At 40.5% G+C, this 12,416-nt stretch overlaps 1 protein-coding gene across 9 annotated transcripts in view; it reads left to right on the top strand.

The window, feature by feature from the left end:
- Window positions 1–12,416, top strand: part of LOC144446048 (protein phosphatase EYA1-like) — a 441,648-nt gene that overhangs the window by 364,194 nt on the left and 65,038 nt on the right. The gene's annotated exons all lie outside the window — the stretch shown is intronic.

The following is a 12,416-nucleotide window of genomic DNA, read 5'->3' on the forward strand; positions in this document are numbered from 1 at the left end:
GTGAGTTTTGGTCAAAAAACTTAAACTCAGAAACTACTGGGCAGATTGGTGCGAAATTTGGTGGGAACATTCTTAAGGGGATATAAAGTAAGATTTGTTCATGACGGGATGATTCCATCAGTGATATGCAAATTAGGACTAAAAATGTGTCTTTTTGGTTAAAAATCTATAATTTCAAAAGTGTTGAGCAGATTGGGCTGAAATTTAATGGGAATGTATCTAGGGATGTACGGACGAAGAAATATTAAGCATACAATGATTCAATGAGTGGTATGCAAATTAGGTGTAAAAATTATCATTTTTGGTCAAAAACTTATATCTCAAAAAGTACTTGGTCGTCGAGTCTGAAATTTGGTGAGATGTTTCTGAAAGTGTTATTCTGCAGATTTTCTTCATAACATTTTGACAAAATTGGCCCTAGCGACCATGACTACGCCCTTAGCAACAACCAAATGGCAGTATATTTTGGTCAAATAACAACATCATCTGGTAGGCAAATGAGTAAACATTCAAAAAATGTATGCTAATACCCTAGCAACCATGACCACGCCCATAGCAACAGCCAAATGGTCATGTATTTCATAAAGATAACAGGGATTAATAGACAATTGAATAAACATTCAAAAAATGTGTGTAAATTTGCCTAGCAACAAGACCACGCCCATAGCAACAGCCAAATAATCATGTATATTGCAAAGATAACAGGAATAGAAAGACAAATGAATAAAAATTCAAAAAATGTATGCAAATGTGCCTGGCAACAAGACCACGCCCATAGCAACAGCAAAATGATCACATATATTGCAAAGATAACAACGGGGATTAATAGACAATTGAATACATTCAAAAAATGTATGTAAATATGCCTAGCAATAAGACCACGCCCATAGCAACAGCCAAATAATCACGTATATTGCAAAGATAATATCAGGAATTCATACACAAGTGAACAAAAACATACAAAAATGTATGCAAATATATCTAACAACATGACCACGCCCATAGCAACAGCTAAATGATAGCATATATCATAAAGATAGCAATATGGTTGGATAAGCAACTGGATAGTCATTCAACAAATGACCACTTGTTGTTAGCATGGACTACCATATGGATAAACATTTTTAGAAACTGTACAGTTGTGCTACAAAGCCATTGGTGGTATTTTTAAAGGGGAAAGGGAGGCATCAGTTTCAAAGGGGGAAAGGGAGGAGTCAATTTTAAAGGGGGAAAATGAGAGGTCAGTTTTAAAGGGCGAAGTGAGTTGTCAGTTTTAAAGGGGGAAAAGGGAGGGGACACTTTTAAAGGGGGAAAAGGGAGGGGTAAGTTTTATAGGGGGAAAAGGAAGGGGTTAGTTTTAAAGAGGGAAAATTAGGTTTTTTTAAAGGGGAAAGTTAGGAGTCTATTTAAACGGTGGGGGGGAGGAAGGGGTAAGTTTTAAAGAGGGAAATTGAGGTCCTTTTTAAAGGCGAAAGGGAGGGGTAAGTTTTAAAGGGGAAAGTGAGGGGTTAATTTTAAAGGGGGGAAGGGAGGGGTCAGTTTTAAAGGAGGGAAATGAAGAGTCAGTGTTAAAGGGGGAAATGGGGGGGGGGGGCAGTTTTAAAGGGGGGAAAGGGAGGGGTAAGTTTTAAAGAGGGAAATTAGGTCTTTTTTAAAGGGGAAAGGCAGGGGTAAGTTTTAATGGGGAAAGTGAGGGGTTAATTTAAAAGGGGGGAAGGAAGGGGTCAGTTTTAAAGGGGGAAAATGAAGAGTCAATGTTAAAGGGGGGAAAGGGAGGGGTAAGTTTTAAAGGGGAAAGTGAGGGGTTAATTTAAAGGGGGAAGGGAGGGGTCAGTTTTAAAGGGGAAAAATGAAGAGTCAGTGTTAAAGGGTGAAAGGGAGGGGTAAGTTTTAAAGGGCAAAGTGAAGGGTCAGTTTTAAAGGGGGAAAGGGAGAGGTCAGTTTTAAAGGGCAAAGTGAAGAGTCAATTTTAAAGGGGGAAAAGGGAGGGGTAGGTTTTAAAGGGGGAAAAGGGAGGGGTAAGTTTTAAAGGGCAAAGGGAGGGGTCAGTTTTAAAGGGCAAAGTGAGTGGTCAGTTTTAAAGGGCAAAGTGAGTGGTCAGTTTTAAGGGGGGGAAAGGGAGGGGTCAGTTTAAAGGGGGGAAGGGAAGGGTAAGTTTTAAAGAGGGAAAATGAGAGGTTTGTAGGTAGGACTAACTCAGATATTAGACCAGTAGGTAGGACTAATTTAGAGATTAGACCAGTAGGTAGGACTAACTTAGATATTAGACCAGTAGGTAGGACTAATTTAGAGCTTAGACCAGTAGGTAGGACTAATTTAGAGATTAGACCAGTAGGAAAGACTAACTCAGAGATTAGACTAGTAGGTAGGACCAACTCAGAGATTAGACCGGTAGGTAGGACTAACTCAGAGATTAGACCAGTAGGTAGCACTAACTCAGAGATTAGACCAGTATGTAGGACTAATTTAAAGATTAGACCAGTAGGTAGGACTAACTTAGAGATTAGACTAGTAGGTAGGGCCAACTTAGAGATTAGACCAGTAGGTAGGACCAACTTACAGATTAGACCAGTAGGTAGGACTAACTTAGAGATTAGACCAGTAGGTAGGACTAACTCAGAGATTAGACCAGTAGGTAGGACCAACTCAGAGATTAGACCAGTAGGTAGGACTAATTTAGAGATTAGACTAGTAGGTAGGACCAACTCAGAGATTAGACCAGTAGGTAGGACTAACTCAGAGATTAGACTAGTAGGTAGGACCAACTTAGAGATTAGACCAGTAGGTAGGACTAATTTAGAGATTAGACTAGTAGGTAGGACCAACTCAGAGATTAGACCAGTAGGTAGGACTAACTCAGAGATTAGACTAGTAGCTAGGACTAACTCAGAGATTCGACTAGTAGGTAGGACCAACTCAGAGATTAGACTAGTAGGTAGGACTAACTCAGAGATTAGACTAGTAGGTAGGACTAACTCAGAGATTAGACCAGTAGCTAGGACTAACTCAGAGATTAGACCAGTAGGTAGGACTAACTCAGAGATTAGACTAGTAGGTAGGACTAACTTAGAGATTATACTAGTAGGTAGGACTAACTTAGAGATTAGACTAGTAGGTAGGGCCAACTTAGAGATTAGATCAGTAGGTAGGACCAACTTAGAGATTAGACCAGTAGGTAGGACTAACTTAGAGATTAGACCAGTAGGTAGGACTAACTCAGAGATTAGACCAGTAGGTAGGACCAACTTAGAGATTAGACTAGTAGGTAGGACCAACTCAGAGATTAGACCAGTAGGTAGGACTAACTTAGAGATTAGACTAGTAGCTAGGACTAACTCAGAGATTCGACTAGTAGGTAGGACCAACTCAGAGATTAGACTAGTAGGTAGGACTAACTCAGAGATTAGACTAGTAGGTAGGACTTACTCAGAGATTAGACCAGTAGGAAAGACTAAGTTAGAGATTAGGCCAGTAGGTAGGACTAACTCAGGGATTAGACCAGTAGGTTGGACTAATTTAGAGATTAGACCAGTAGATACCACTAATTTAGAGATTAGACCAGTAGGTAGGACTAACTCAGAGATTAGACCAGTAGGTAGGACTAACTCAGAGATTAGACCAGTAGGTAGGACTAATTTAGAGATTAGACCAGGAGGTAGGACCAACTTAGAGATAAGACCAGTAGGTAGGACCAACTCAGATATTAGACCAGTAGGTAGGACCAACTCAGAGATTAGACCAGTAGGTAGGACCAACTCAGAGATTAGACCAGTAGGTAGGACCAACTCAGAGATTAGACCAGTAGGTAGGACCAACTCAGAGATTAGACCAGTAGGTAGGACTAACTTAGAGATTAGGCCAGTAGGTAGGACTAACTTAGAGATTAGACCAGTACGTTGGACTAATTTAGAGATTAGACTAGTAGCTAGGACTAACTCAGAGATTCGACTAGTAGGTAGGACCAACTCAGAGATTAGACTAGTAGGTAGGACTAACTCAGAGATTAGACTAGTAGGTAGGACTTACTCAGAGATTAGACCAGTAGGTAGGACTAACTTAGAGATTAGACCAGTAGGTAGGACTAACTCAGAGATTAGACCAGTAGGAAAGACTAACTTAGAGATTAGGCCAGTAGGTAGGACTAACTCAGAGATTAGACCAGTAGGTTGGACTAATTTAGAGATTAGACCAGTAGGTAGGACTAATTTAGAGATTAGACCAGTAGGTAGGACTAACTCATAGATTAGACCAGTAGGTAGGACTAATTTAGAGATTAGACCAGGAGGTAGGACCAACTTAGAGATAAGACCAGTAGGTAGGACTAACTCAGAGATTAGACCAGTAGGTAGGACCAACTCATAGATTAGACCAGTAGGTAGGACCAACTCAGAGATTAGACCAGTAGGTAGGACCAACTCAGAGATTAGACCAGTAGGTAGGACCAACTCAGAGATTAGACCAGTAGGTAGGACCAACTCAGAGATTAGACCAGTAGCTAGGACTAACTCAGAGATTAGACCAGTAGGTAGGACTAATTTAGAGATTAGACCAGGAGGTAGGACCAACTTAGAGATAAGACCAGTAGGTAGGACCAACTCAGATATTAGACCAGTAGGTAGGACTAACTTAGAGATTAGACTAGTAGGTAGGACTAACTCAGAGATTAGACCAGTAGGTAGGACCAACTCATAGATTAGACCAGTAGGTAGGACCAACTCAGAGATTAGACCAGTAGGTAGGACCAACTCAGAGATTAGACCAGTAGGTAGGACCAACTCAAAGATTAGACCAGTAGGTAGGACTAACTTAGAGATTAGGCCAGTAGGTAGGACTAACTTAGAGATTAGACCAGTAGGTTGGACTAATTTAGAGATTAGACTAGTAGGTAGGACTAACTAAGAGATTAGACCAGTAGGTAGGACTAACTTAGAGATTAGACCAGTAGGTATGACTAACTTAGAGATTAGACCAGTAGGTAGGACTAACTTAGAGATTAGACCAGTAGGTAGGACTAACTCAGAGATTAGACCAGTAGGTAGGACTAACTCAGAGATTAGACTAGTAGGTAGGACTAACTTAGAGATTAGACCAGTAGGTAGCTAACTCAGAGATAAGACCAGTAGGTAGGACTAACTCAGAGATTAGACCAGTAGGTAGGACTAATTTAGAGAATAGACCAGTAGGTAGGACTAACTCAGAGATTAGACCAGTAGGTAGGACTAACTTAGAGATTAGACCAGTAGGTAGGACTAACTTAGAGATTAGACCAGTAGGTAGGACTAACTTAGAGATTAGACTAGTAGGTAGGACTAACTTAGAGATTAGACCAGTAGGTAGGACTAACTTAGAGATTAGACCAGTAGGTAGGACTAACTTAGAGATTAGACCAGTAGGTAGGACTAACTCAGAGATTAGACCAGCATGTAGGACTAATTTAGAGATTAGACCAGTAGGTAGGACTAACTTAGAGATTAGACCAGTAGGTAGGACTAACTCAGAGATTAGACCAGTAGGTAGGACTAATTTAGAGATTAGACCAGTAGGTAGGACTAACTGAGAGATTGGACCAGTAGGTAGGACTAACTTAGAGATTAGACCAGTAGGTAGGACTAACTTAGAGATTAGACCAGTAGGTAGGACTAACTCAGAGATTAGACCAGTAGGTAGTACTAACTTAGAGATTAGACCAGTAGGTAGGACTAACTTAGAGATTAGACCAGTAGGTAGGACTAATTTAGAGATTAGACCAGTAGGTAGGACCAACTCAGAGATTAGACCAGTAGGTAGGACGAACTCAGAGATAAGACCAGTAGGTAGGACTAACTCAGAGATTAGACCAGTACGTAGGACTAACTCAGAGATTAGACCAGTAGGTAGGACTAACTCAGAGATTAGACCAGTAGGTAGGACTAATTTAGAGATTAGACCAGTAGGAAAGACTAACTCAGAGATTAGACCAGTAGGTAGGACTAACTTAGAGATTTCACCAGTAGGTAGGACTAACTTAGATATTAGACCAGTAGGTACGACTAATTTAGAGATTAGACTAGTAGGTAGGACTAACTAAGAGATTAGACCAGTAGGTAGGACTAACTTAGAGATTAGACCATTAGGTATGACTAACTTAGAGATTAGACCAGTAGGTAGGACTAACTCAGAGATTAGACCAGTAGGTAGGACTAATTTAGAGATTAGACCAGTAGGTAGGACTAATTTAGAGATTAGACCAGTAGGTAGGACTAGTAGGTTAGACCAACTCAGACATTAGACAAGTAGGTAGGACTAACTCAGAGATTAGACCAGTAGGTAGGACTAATTTACTGATTATACCAGTAGGTAGGACTAACTTAGAGATTAGCCTAGTAGGTGAGACTAACTTAGAGATTAGACCAGTAGGTAGGACTAACTCAGAGATTAGACCAGTAGGTATTACTAACTTAGAGATTAGACCAGTAGGTACGACTAATTTAGAGATTAGACTAGTAGGTAGGACTAACTTAGAGATTAGACCAGTAGGTAGGACTAATTTAGAGATTAGACCAGTAGGTAGGACTAACTCAGAGATTAGACCAGTAGCTAGGACCAACTCAGAGATTAGACCAGTAGGTAGGACGAACTCAGAGATAAGACCAGTAGGTAGGACTAACTCAGAGATTAGACCAGTACGTAGGACTAACTCAGAGATTAGACCAGTAGGTAGGACTAACTCAGAGATTAGACCAGTAGGTAGGACTAATTTAGAGATTAGACCAGTAGGAAAGACTAACTCAGAGATTAGACCAGTAGGTAGGACTAACTTAGAGATTTCACCAGTAGGTAGGACTAACTTAGATATTAGACCAGTAGGTACGACTAATTTAGAGATTAGACTAGTAGGTAGGACTAACTAAGAGATTAGACCAGTAGGTAGGACTAACTTAGAGATTAGACCATTAGGTATGACTAACTTAGAGATTAGACCAGTAGGTAGGACTAACTCAGAGATTAGACCAGTAGGTAGGACTAATTTAGAGATTAGACCAGTAGGTAGGACTAACTTAGAGATTAGACCAGTAGGTAGGACTAGTAGGTTAGACCAACTCAGACATTAGACAAGTAGGTAGGACTAACTCAGAGATTAGACCAGTAGGTAGGACTAATTTACTGATTATACCAGTAGGTAGGACTAACTTAGAGATTAGACCAGTAGGTAGGACTAACTCAGAGATTAGACCAGTAGGTATTACTAACTTAGAGATTAGACCAGTAGGTAGGACTAACTCAGAGATTAGACCAGTAGGTACGACTAATTTAGAGATTAGACTAGTAGGTAGGACTAACTAAGAGATTAGACCAGTAGGTAGGACTAACTTAGAGATTAGACCAGTAGGTAGGACTAACTTAGAGATTAGACCAGTAGGTAGGACTAACTTAGAGATTAGACCAGTAGGTAGGACTAACTTAGAGATTAGACAAGTAGGTAAGTCTAACTTAGAGATTAGACCAGTAGGTATGACTAACTCAGAGATTAGACCAGTATGTAGGACTAACTTAGAGATTAGACCAGTAGGTACGACTAACTCAGAGATTAGACCAGTATGTAGGACTAATTTAGAGATTAGACCAGTAGGTAGGACTAACTTAGAGATTAGACCAGTAGGTAGGACTAACTCAGAGATTAGACCAGTAGGTATGACTAATTTAGAGATTAGACCAGTAGGTAGGACTAACTTAGAGATTAGACCAGTAGGTAGGACTAACTTAGAGATTAGACCAGTAGGTAGGATCAACTCAGAGATTAGACCAGTAGGTAGGACTAACTCAGAGATTAGGCCAGTAGGTACGACTAACTCAGAGATTAGACCAGTAGGTAGGACCAACTCAGAGATTAGACCAGTAGGTAGGACCAACTCAGAGATTAGACCATTAGGTAGGACCAACTCAGAGATTAGACCAGTAGGTCGGACTAACTCAGAGATTAGACCAGTAGGTAGGACTAATTTACTGATTATACCAGTAGGTAGGACTAACTTAGAGATTAGCCTAGTAGGTGAGACTAACTCAGAGATAAGACCAGTAGGTAGGACTAACTCAGAGATTAGACCAGTAGGTAGGACCAACTCAGAGATTAGACCAGTAGGTAGGACCAACTCAGAGATTAGACCAGTAGGTAGGACTAACTTAGAGATTAGACCAGTAGGTAGGACTAACTTAGAGATTAGACCAGTAGGTTGGACTAATTTAGAGATTAGACCAGTAGGTACGACTAATTTAGAGATTAGACCAGTAGGTAGGACTAACTCAGAGATTAGACCAGTGGGTACGACTAATTTAGAGATTAGACCAGTAGGTAGGACCAACTTAGAGATAAGACCAGTAGGTACGACTAATTTAGAGATTAGACCAGTAGGTACGACTAATTTAGAGATTAGACCAGTAGGTTGGACTAATTTAGAGATTAGACCAGTAGGTATGACTAATTTAGAGATTAGACCAGTAGGTAGGACTAACTTAGAGATTAGACCAGTAGGTTGGACTAATTTAGAGATTAGACCAGTAGGTAGGACTAACTTAGAGATTAGGCCAGTAGGTAGCACTAACTTAGAGATTAGACCAGTTGGTTGGACTAATTTAGAGATTAGACCAGTCGGTACGACTAATTTAGAGATTAGACCAGTAGGTAGGACTAATTTAGAGATTAGACCAGTAGGTACGACTAATTTAGAGATTAGACCAGTAGGTAGGACTAACTTAGAGATTAGGCCAGTAGGTAGGACTAATTTAGAGATTAGACCAGTAGGTAGGACTAACTTAGAGATTAGGCCAGTAGGTAGGACTAACTTAGAGATTAGACCAGTTGGTTGGACTAATTTAGAGATTAGACCAGTAGGTACGACTAATTTAGAGATTAGACCAGTAGGTAGGACTAATTTAGAGATTAGACCAGTAGGTACGACTAATTTAGTGATTAGACCAGTAGGTAGGACTAACTCAGAGATTAGACCAGTAGGTACGACTAATTTAGTGATTAGACCAGTAGGTAGGACTAACTCAGAGATTAGACCAGTAGGTACGACTAATTTAGAGATTAGACCAGTAGGTAGGACCAACTCAGAGATTAGACCAGTAGGTAGGACCAACTCAGAGATTAGACCAGTAGGTAGGACCAACTTAGAGATTAGACCAGTAGGTAGGACTAACTCAGAGATTAGACCAGTAGGTAGGACTAACTTAGAGATTAGACCAGTAGGTAGGACCAACTTAGAGATTAGACCAGTAGGTGAGACTAACTCAGAGATTAGACCAGTAGGTTGGACTAATTTAGAAATTAGACCAGTAGGTAGGACTAACTTAGAGATAAGACCAGTAGGTAGGGGACTAACTTAGAGATTAGACCAGTAGGTAGGACTAACTTAGAGATTAGGCCAGTAGGTAGGACTAACTTAGAGATTAGACCAGTAGGTTGGACTAATTTAGAGATTAGACTAGTAGCTAGGACTAACTTAGAGATAAGACCAGTAGGTAGGGGACTAACTTAGAGATTAGACCAGTAGGTAGGACTAACTTAGAGATTAGGCCAGTAGGTAGGACTAACTTAGAGATTAGACCAGTAGGTTGGACTAATTTAGAGATTAGACCAGTAGGTACGACTAATTTAGAGATTAGACCAGTAGGTACGACTAATTTAGAGATTAGACTAGTAGGTGAGACTAACTTAGAGATTAGACCAGTAGGTAGGACTAACTCAGAGATTAGACCAGTAGGTAGGACCAACTCAGAGATTAGACCAGTAGGTAGGACTAACTCAGAGATTAGACCAGTAGGTAGGACTAACTCAGAGATTAGACCAGTAGGTAGGACCAACTCAGAGATTAGACCAGTAGGTAGGACTAACTCAGAGATTAGACTAGTAGGTAGGACTAACTTAGAGATTTGACCAGTAGGTAGGACTAACTCAGAGATTAGACCAGTAGGTAGGACTAACTTAGAGATTTGACTAGTAGGTAGGACTAACTAAGAGATTAGACCAGTAGGTAGGACTAACTTAGAGATTAGACCAGTAGGTAGGACTAACTCAGAGATTAGACCAGTAGGTATGACTAACTCAGAGATTAGACCAGTAGGTAGGACCAACTCAGAGATTAGACTAGTAGGTAGGACTAACTTAGAGATTAGACCAGTAGGTAGGACCAACTCAGAGATTAGACCAGTAGGTAGGACCAACTCAGAGATTAGACCAGTAGGTAGGACCAACTTAGAGATTAGACCAGTAGGTAGGACTAACTCAGAGATTAGACCAGTAGGTAGGACTAACTTAGAGATTAGACCAGTAGGTAGGACCAACTTAGAGATTAGACCAGTAGGTGAGACTAACTCAGAGATTAGACCAGTAGGTTGGACTAATTTAGAAATTAGACCAGTAGGTAGGACTAACTTAGAGATAAGACCAGTAGGTAGGGGACTAACTTAGAGATTAGACCAGTAGGTAGGACTAACTTAGAGATTAGGCCAGTAGGTAGGACTAACTTAGAGATTAGACCAGTAGGTTGGACTAATTTAGAGATTAGACTAGTAGCTAGGACTAACTTAGAGATAAGACCAGTAGGTAGGGGACTAACTTAGAGATTAGACCAGTAGGTAGGACTAACTTAGAGATTAGGCCAGTAGGTAGGACTAACTTAGAGATTAGACCAGTAGGTTGGACTAATTTAGAGATTAGACCAGTAGGTACGACTAATTTAGAGATTAGACCAGTAGGTACGACTAATTTAGAGATTAGACTAGTAGGTGAGACTAACTTAGAGATTAGACCAGTAGGTAGGACTAACTCAGAGATTAGACCAGTAGGTAGGACCAACTCAGAGATTAGACCAGTAGGTAGGACTAACTCAGAGATTAGACCAGTAGGTAGGACTAACTCAGAGATTAGACCAGTAGGTAGGACCAACTCAGAGATTAGACCAGTAGGTAGGACTAACTCAGAGATTAGACTAGTAGGTAGGACTAACTTAGAGATTTGACCAGTAGGTAGGACTAACTCAGAGATTAGACCAGTAGGTAGGACTAACTTAGAGATTTGACTAGTAGGTAGGACTAACTAAGAGATTAGACCAGTAGGTAGGACTAACTTAGAGATTAGACCAGTAGGTAGGACTAACTCAGAGATTAGACCAGTAGGTATGACTAACTCAGAGATTAGACCAGTAGGTAGGACCAACTCAGAGATTAGACTAGTAGGTAGGACTAACTTAGAGATTAGACCAGTAGGTAGGACTAACTTAGAGATTAGACCAGTAGGTAGGACTAACTCAGAGATTAGACCAGTAGGTAGGACTAACTCAGAGATTAGACCAGTAGGTAGGACCAACTCAGAGATTAGACTAGTAGGTAGGACTAACTTAGAGATTAGACCAGTAGGTAGGACTAACTTAGAGATTAGACCAGTAGGTAGGACTAACTTAGAAATTTGACCAGTAGGTAGGACTAACTTAGATATTAGACCAGTAGGTAGGACTTACTTAGAGATTAGACCAGTATATAGGACTAACTTAGAGATTAGACCAGTAGGTAGGACTAACTTAGAGTTTAGACCAGTAGGTAGGACTAATTCAGAGATTAGACCAGTAGGTAGGACCAATTTAGAGATTAGACTGGTAGATAGGACCAACTTAGAGATTAGACTAGAAGATAGGATTAAGTTGGAGATTAGACCAGTAGGTAAGACCAAGTTAGAGATTAGACTAGAATGTAGGACTATTTTAGATATAAACGAATAGATTGGACTATTTTAGAGATTAGAAGAATGGATTGGACTCAATCTGATTGTGGCTAGATATCTTTTTTTAGTCCCCGCGGACGAAGTCTGGAACGGGGACTTATGGATTGGGTTCCGTCTGTCCGTGCGTGCGTGCATCCGTCCGTCCGTCCGCAGCCGTTTCTTGGAGATGCCTGGACCGATTTTTTCCAAACTTGGTACAGGGGCAACTTGCTATGGCATACATATGCACGTCAATTTGTTTTATGATACGATCCAATATGGCTGCCTAGCAGCCATTTTGTTTGCGAATTTTCCCTGTCTAAAGCCATAACTCAGACATGCTTTAACAGATCTCATTCAAAGTTGGTATTAGGACAGTGTTCTATGACATACATGTGCATATTCATTGTTATCATGATACGATCCAATATGGCTGCCTAGCAGCCATTTTGTTTGCAAATTTTCCATGTCCAAAGCCATAACTCAGACATGCTTGAACAGATCTCATTCAAAGTTGGTATTAGGACAGTGTTGTATGCTATACATGTGCATATCCATTTTCATCGTGACACGATCCAATATGGCCGCCTGGCAGCCATTTTATTTGCAAATTTTCCATGTCCAAAGCCATAACTCGAACATGCTTGAACAGATCTCATTCAAAGTTGGTATTAGGACA

Source organism: Glandiceps talaboti, chromosome 14 (genome assembly GCF_964340395.1).
Source record: "Glandiceps talaboti chromosome 14, keGlaTala1.1, whole genome shotgun sequence".
Lineage (NCBI taxonomy): Eukaryota > Metazoa > Hemichordata > Enteropneusta > Spengelidae > Glandiceps > Glandiceps talaboti.